We start from the raw sequence: 8,457 nt of genomic DNA on the forward strand, positions 1-8,457 counted from the left end.
CTTAATGAAATCGGAATATTTTGCTTTTATTGACTTCATCGAAGACGTCACAAACCACGTGACCATATTTTTGCACCCCCCTTGACACAAAAAATAACACCTCCAAGTTTGGTTGTGAAACGACAGGTACCCCATGCTCACTGTATGAATGAATAAATTATAGTGGTTCACGTTACGTTGTGTGTGCCATGGTTTACCAGTAAACATATGAGATTAAAATAAGCCATTCACATACTACTAAATAAAATCGTAATATACAGATTTAGGCACTGCCTAAAAGCGGAGCCAGCATAAACACCTTTTGTGTTGACTGATCAAAGGTATTAATGGGGGATCTAGGATCCTGCTCTCTACTGAGATTTATTTATTGTACCAACCAAATGGATCCAGGCCTTATTCAATAATTCAAATTATGCAGTACATCAAAGTTAACAAACACAATTCCTGGTGTGGATATGGCTGTCAAAGTTGTCAAGAGTCTAATGGTAAATTCTTATGTCCCATCATAGAAGTTCCATTATGAATATCTTTTTTTTATCAAAACAATACTCCTACAAGCTTTCCCCTTGTGCAGAAAATGTCATGGATGTAACAGCATTCCAAAGATTCAAAATAATATATTTAGACTGTTTAGATGCCATACTGTGATTTTTATGTATTGATTTAGTGGCGTTTCTCTCCTTCATTGGACCGAATGTTCAGAAAAATGTCTGGAGATTAAAATCCAAAAAATATATCTACTTTCATGCATTACATATTGGTGCAACCCACTTTACCATATAGTGGCCTTGTTGTTGGTGGCCTACTCGCAAATGAATGCAATGAAGAAAAAACAGATTGAAAATGCTAAATTCTAATTTCAAACTAAACCCTTTCATTGATCTATGTTTGGGGAGAGGAATCAAAGAATATCAAATGACTAAAAAATAATCGACGGGAGAGGAGAGAAAAAGCGAATTGACTCAACTTGAAAGGTTTGGTGAAAAAAATATAACAGTAATGAAAATAATTTGATTGAGCATTTTTTGACATTTCCCCTTTCCCATTATCTTAACCCTTTCACCACCACAGGCCTCTAAAGAGGCCATGTCTTTGTTATCCAAGCTATGTGAACAGAATTCTATTATTGAAAAAGAACAAGGTTGTTTCTAGTGTTATAAAGTTTAAGTATCTTGCCCTAAAAAACCCTTCCCCTTAATAAAAGTTCCATTAATGTACATTTGTAAAGCTACATTCTGACAAGCTTTGTTCTTGCGAAGAACAATGGGTAAAACAGGATTTCAAAGATGGAATATAGTGTCAGACACAATTTTAGATAAGATGCAATGCTGAAGATTTAATGTACCATTTTAAGTGGTGATTTTCCATCCGCATGGGAATTAATATCTACAAATATAAATCCAGTAATGCATTATATTTTGGTGTTTTGAGAAACCCTGAAACTAACTATTCCAATTTAATAAATCTAAACATTTAAAATAAATGTAATGGGCAAGAGACTTGGAAAGAAAATCCTAAAAAGAAAATATAAGTGAAAGTAATAAATGAAAATTTCTAATTTTAAAATCAAATCTGTTCATTAATTTATTTTTGGTGTAGAGGGGAAATAGCAAAGAGCATCAATTGCATAAAAATAGTCAACAGGGAGAAGAAAAAGGAAGAAATATGACTCTTCCTTAAATGTTTGAAAAGAAAATATAATAACAATAATGTGATAATTATATTTCAGTACTTTTCTAAAATATCCCCTTTCCCATTATCTTTAGGTTGATAGAAAACTATTTTCTTTACAGATTTATTATTTAAAAAGCAAAAGTTTGTTTTTAGTTTTATATTATATAAGTATCTTGTTCTAAAAAAAACCTATAAGTGTGTACTGCTGAATCAAATAGTAATGAACTAGTCATTTGCGGCCCCTCCCTTATGGTCCCGCAGAAGTCAGGGGTTAATGTGGGGTTTTAGACCATTTTTTAACCAGGATATGTCAAGAGGGGTGGTGGTATTGACTGTTTTTGACTCTTAACTTGGAAACAGGCTTTTATTAAAGTTTAATCCCCCACCCTTCCCTGGGACCATGGGTGTGGGGGTATCAAATGACTAGTGAATAAGAACATCCTACTGTTCTCTTCAAGACATGATTTTTAATTCTCATGTCTTCCAGTCTTTAGCATTCATCTTGGCCCTCAGGTACTTCCTGGTTCATAAAAGAGTGAAAACAATTATTTATTATTTCTTTCAAAACATTCTTTTTATCAAGCCATTTATAATGGCTAAATAACTAATTTTCCACAACTATTTGAAAAAAAAATAAACACATGAGATGCAAGATGCAGACAATAACAACAATACATATTGAAAATAGGTTTTTTTTATCCTCGGTAAGGAAAATTTCTTTTGTAAATTGAAAAAGCTGCTGTATCTTCTAAGGATATGTATCTTCTTAGGACTAAGAGCACGGGATATAAAGACAAGAACGGTCTTCTTTAGCAGTATTTGACAAATGCAACACGATATTGGTTAGCCTTTATGAAATATCTCAACACAATCAATCTGCCCTGAAGAAGTCTTATTAAAGACGAATTCCAGTTTTTTGTTGTATTGTATTTTATTCAACACAATCAAGAATATAGATAAAACGAAGAATGTCAAAACAAAACCTGTTATGCTCAAATAATTTGATTACTAAAATAAGTACTCAAATTCTCAAAGCATACAAAAAGGACAAAAAAAAGCCTAATAACTGTCATATCCTCAATAGACAATACAAATCGTAGTCCGAAACTCACCTTGCATTGTTTTTTTTGATCGTTTTCTTGTGGTTCTTTTCGTTTTTTAATGTGAACTGTTACTTGCTTAAATTTACTAGCTAAAACCAGATAAATCTTGGCGTGAATGAATGTTAGTAGATCTCCTCTAGTTGACTTTATCCTTAAGTCACAAAATTTGAGGCAAAATAAATAATCATCGCATAATCGACAAGAACTTTTCCCTTGCCCCGTGCTTGTATTTAGTCGCCATTTCGGGGCCGAGTGGGGCCTGGGAGTCGCGCGGCTGACTGACTGGCTGGCTAGCTGGCTGGCGAGTGACACCACAGGGTACCCGCGCGATGACCACAAAACCCAAGTCGCATACCTATACCATATTTCTATGCCTATGGGGCTACGCGCGCGGCCTGCGGCCGCGCTTAGCTCCGCTAAAACTCTCAAAAATTTTCTGACCTGACAGTGGTCTTAAATATGGTCTAGGTAAAGTTGCAAGCCCTTTGGGCCTTCATTCCGAGAGTTACGTTGTTTTGTTCCCCTTGTACATCTCTGTTTACCCTTGTACATCTCTCTCTTTTAAAAAAGAACAACGTTACTCTCGAAATGCCGGCCCAAGTCGCGCAAACACTAACCCAGTTGAGCCAACCCTAACCCAGTTGCGCTATAACTAACCCAGTTGCGCTATCCCTAACCAAGTTACGCTAGCCCTTACCCAGATACGCTAACCCTAACCCAGTTGCGCTATCCCTAACTTAGTTACGCCAGAACTAACCCAGTTACGCCAGCCCTAACCCAGTTACCCTAACCCTAACCCAGTTGCGCCAACACTAACCCAGTTGCGCTAACCCTAACCCAGTTGCGCTAACCCTAACCCAGTTGCGCTAGCCCTAACCCAGTTGCGCCAGCCCTAAACTAGTTGCGCTAACCCTAACCCAGTTGCACTAGCCCTAGCCCAGTAACGCTAACCCTAACCCAGTTATGCTAGCCCTAACCCAGTTGCGACAACCCTAACCCAGTTGCACTAGCCCTAACTCAGTTGCACTAGCCCTAACCCAGTTACGCTAACCCTAACCCAGTTGCGCCAGCCTTAACCCAGTTGCGCTAACAAAACCCAGTTACGCTAACCCTAACCCAGTTACGCTAACCCTAACCCAATTGCACTAGCACTAACCCAGTGGCGCTATCCCTAACCCAGTTTCGCTAACCCTAACCCAGTTACGCTAACCCTAACCCAATTGCACTAGCCCTAACCCAGTTGTGCAAGCCCTAATCCAGTAGCGCTATCCCTAACCCAGTAGCGCTATCCCTAACCCAGTTGCGCAAGCCCTAATCCAGTAGCGCTATCCCTAACCCAGTAGCGCTATCCCTAACCCAGTTGCGCTAACCATAACCCAGTTGCACTAACCATAACCCAGTTACGCTAACCCTAACCAAATTGCACTAGCCCTAACCCAGTTGCGCAAGCCCTAACCCAGTTACGCTAACCCTAACCAAGTTACGCTAGCCCTAACCCAGTTGCGCTAACCCTAGCCCAGTTACGCTAACCCTAACCAAATTGCACTAGCCCTAACCCAGTTGCGCAAGCCCTAACCCAGTTACGCTAACCCTAACCAAATTGCACTAGCCCTAACCCAGTTGCGCAAGCCCTAACTTTTCCCTTGAACTTTTCCCTTGCCCCGTGCTTGTATTTAGTCGCCATTTCGGGGCCGAGTGGGGCCTGGGAGTCGCGCGGCTGACTGACTGGCTGGCTAGCTGGCTGGCGAGTGACACCACAGGGTACCCGCGCGATGACCACAAAACCCAAGTCGCATACCTATACCATATTTCTATGCCTATGGGGCTACGCGCGCGGCCTGCGGCCGCGCTTAGCTCCGCTAAAACTCTCAAAAATTTTCTGACCTGACAGTGGTCTTAAATATGGTCTAGGTAAAGTTCCAAGCCCTTTGGGCCTTCATTCCGAGAGTTACGTTGTTTTGTTCCCCTTGTACATCTCTGTTTACCCTTGTACATCTCTCTCTTTTAAAAAAGAACAACGTTACTCTCGAAATGCCGGCCCAAGTCGCGCAAACACTAACCCAGTTGAGCCAACCCTAACCCAGTTGCGCTATAACTAACCCAGTTGCGCTATCCCTAACCAAGTTACGCTAGCCCTTACCCAGATACGCTAACCCTAACCCAGTTGCGCTATCCCTAACTTAGTTACGCCAGAACTAACCCAGTTACGCCAGCCCTAACCCAGTTACCCTAACCCTAACCCAGTTGCGCCAACACTAACCCAGTTGCGCTAACCCTAACCCAGTTGCGCTAACCCTAACCCAGTTGCGCTAGCCCTAACCCAGTTGCGCCAGCCCTAAACTAGTTGCGCTAACCCTAACCCAGTTGCACTAGCCCTAGCCCAGTAACGCTAACCCTAACCCAGTTATGCTAGCCCTAACCCAGTTGCGACAACCCTAACCCAGTTGCACTAGCCCTAACTCAGTTGCACTAGCCCTAACCCAGTTACGCTAACCCTAACCCAGTTGCGCCAGCCTTAACCCAGTTGCGCTAACCCTAACCCAGTTACGCTAACCCTAACCCAGTTACGCTAACCCTAACCCAGTTACGCTAACCCTAACCCAATTGCACTAGCACTAACCCAGTGGCGCTATCCCTAACCCAGTTTCGCTAACCCTAACCCAGTTACGCTAACCCTAACCCAATTGCACTAGCCCTAACCCAGTTGCGCAAGCCCTAATCCAGTAGCGCTATCCCTAACCCAGTAGCGCTATCCCTAACCCAGTTGCGCAAGCCCTAATCCAGTAGCGCTATCCCTAACCCAGTAGCGCTATCCCTAACCCAGTTGCGCTAACCATAACCCAGTTGCACTAACCATAACCCAGTTACGCTAACCCTAACCAAATTGCACTAGCCCTAACCCAGTTGCGCAAGCCCTAACCCAGTTACGCTAACCCTAACCAAGTTACGCTAGCCCTAACCCAGTTGCGCTAACCCTAGCCCAGTTACGCTAACCCTAACCAAATTGCACTAGCCCTAACCCAGTTGCGCAAGCCCTAACCCAGTTACGCTAACCCTAACCAAATTGCACTAGCCCTAACCCAGTTGCGCAAGCCCTAACCCAGTTACGCTAACCCTAACCCAGTTGCGCTAACCCTAGCCCAGTTACGCTAACCCTAACTCAATTGCACTAGCCCTAACCCAGTTGCGACAACCATAACCCAGTTGCACTAGCCCTAAAACAGTTGCACTAACCCTTACCCAATTGCACTAGCCCTAACCCAGTTGCGCCAACCCTAACCCAGTTGCGCCAGCCCTAACCCAGTTGCGCAAGCCCTAAGCCAGTTGCGCAAGCCCTAACCCAGTTGCGCCAGCCCTAACCCAGTTGCGCTAACCCTAACGCAGATTGCGCTAACCCTAACCCAGATTGCGCCAACCCTAGCTCAGTTGCTTTAGCCCTAACCCAGTTGCACTAGCCCTAACCCAGTTGCGCTAGCCCTAACCCAGTTGCGCTAGCCCTAACCCAGTTGCGCCAACACTAACCCAGTTGCGCTAGCCCTAACCCAGTTGCGCCAACACTAACCCAGTTGCACTAGCCCTAACCCAGTTGCGCCAACACTAACCCAGTTGCGCTAACCCTAACCCAGTTGCGCAAGCCCTAACCCAGTTGCGACAACCCTAACCCAGTTGCACTAGCCCTAAAACAGTTGCGCTAACCCTAACTCAATTGCACTAGCCCTAACCCAGTTCACCAACCCTAACCCAGTTGCGCTAACCCTAACCCAATGCACAAGCCCTAACCCAGTTGCGCCAACCCTAACCCAGTTGCGCTAGCCCTAACCCAGTTGCGCCAGCCCTAACCCAGTTGCGCAAGCCCTAACCCAGTTGCGCAAGCCCTAACCCAGTTGCGCCAGCCCTAACTCAGTTGCGCTAACCCTAACCCAGATTTCGCTAACCCTAACCCAGTTGCACTAGCATTAACCCAGTTGCGCTAGCCCTAACCCAGTTGCGCTAGCCCTAACCCAGTTGCGCCAACACTAAACCAGTTGCACTAGCCCTAACCCAGTTGCGCCAACACTAACCCAGTTGCGCTAACCCTAACACAGTTGCGCAAGCCCTAACCCAGTTGCGACAACCCTAACCCAGTTGCACTAGCCCTAAAACAGTTGCGCTAACCCTAACCCAGTTGCACTAACCCTAACCCAATTGCACTAGCCCTAACCCAGTTGCGCCAACCCTAACCCAGTTGCACTAACCCTCACTCAATTGCACTAGCCCTAACCCAGTTCACCAACCCTAACCCAGTTGCGCTAACCCTAACCCAATTGCACAAGCCCTAACCCAGTTGCGCCAACCCTAACCCAGTTGCGCTAACCCTAACCCAGTTGCACTAGCCCTAACCCAGTTGCGCTAGCCCCAACCCAGTTGCGCTAGCCCCAACCCAGTTACGCCAAACCTAGCCCAGTTGCGCTAACTCTAACCCAGTTGCACTAGCCCTAAAACAGTTGCGCTAGCCCTAACCCAGTTGCGCCAACACTAACCCAGTTGCGCTAGCCCTAACCCAGTTGCGCCAACACTAACCCAGTTGCGCTAACCCTAACCCAGCTGCGCAAGCCCTAACCCAGTTGCGACAACCCTAACCCAGTTGCACTAGCCCTAAAACAGTTGCGCTAACCCTAACCCAATTGCACTAGCCCTAACCCAGTTCACCAACCCTAACCCAGTTGCGCTAACCCTAACCCAATTGCACTAGCCCTAACCCAGTTGCGCCAACCCTAACCCAGTTGCGCTAACCCTAACCCAATTGCACTAGCCCTAACCCAGTTGCGCCTAGCCCCAACCCAGTTACGCCAAACCTAGCCCAGTTGCGCTAACTCTAACCCAGTTGCACCAGCCCTAACCCAGTTGCGCTAGCCCTAACCTAATTACACTAGCCCTAATCCAGTTGCGCTAGCCCTAACCCAGTTGCACTAGCCCTAACCCAGTTACGCCAACCCTAACCCAGTTGCGCCAGCCCTAACCCAGTTATGCTAACCCTAACCCAGATGCGCCAACCTTAGCCCAGTTGCTCTAGCCCTAACCCAGTTGCACTAGCCCTAACCCAGTTGCACTAGCCCTAAAACAGTTGCGCTAACCCTAACCCAATTGCACTAGCCCTAACCCAGTTCACCAACCCTAACCCAGTTGCGCTAACCCTAACCCAATTGCACTAGCCCTAACCCAGTTGCACCAACCCTAACCCAGTTGCGCTAACCCTAACCCAGTTGCACTAGCCCTAACACAGTTGCGCCTAGCCCCAACCCAGTTACGCCAAACCTAGCCCAGTTGCGCTAACTCTAACCCAGTTGCACTAGCCCTAACCCAGTTGCGCTAGCCCTAACCTAATTACACTAGCCCTAACCCAGTTGCGCTAGCCCTAACCCAGTTGCACTAGCCCTAACCCAGTTACGCTAACCCTAACCCAGTTGCGCCAGCCCTAACCCAGGTACGCTAACCCTAACCCAGATGCGCCAACCCTAGCCCAGTTGCTCTAGCCCTAACCCAGTTGCACTAGCCCTAACCCAGTTGCGCTAACCCTAACCCAGTTGCACCAATCCTAACCCAGTTGCGCTAACCCTAACCCAATTGCACTAGCCCTAACCCAGTTCACCAACCCTAACCCAGTTGCGCTAACCCTAACCCAATTGCACTAGCCCTAACC

This window comes from Nematostella vectensis, chromosome 11 (assembly GCF_932526225.1).
Source record: "Nematostella vectensis chromosome 11, jaNemVect1.1, whole genome shotgun sequence".
NCBI classification, from domain to species: domain Eukaryota; kingdom Metazoa; phylum Cnidaria; class Anthozoa; order Actiniaria; family Edwardsiidae; genus Nematostella; species Nematostella vectensis.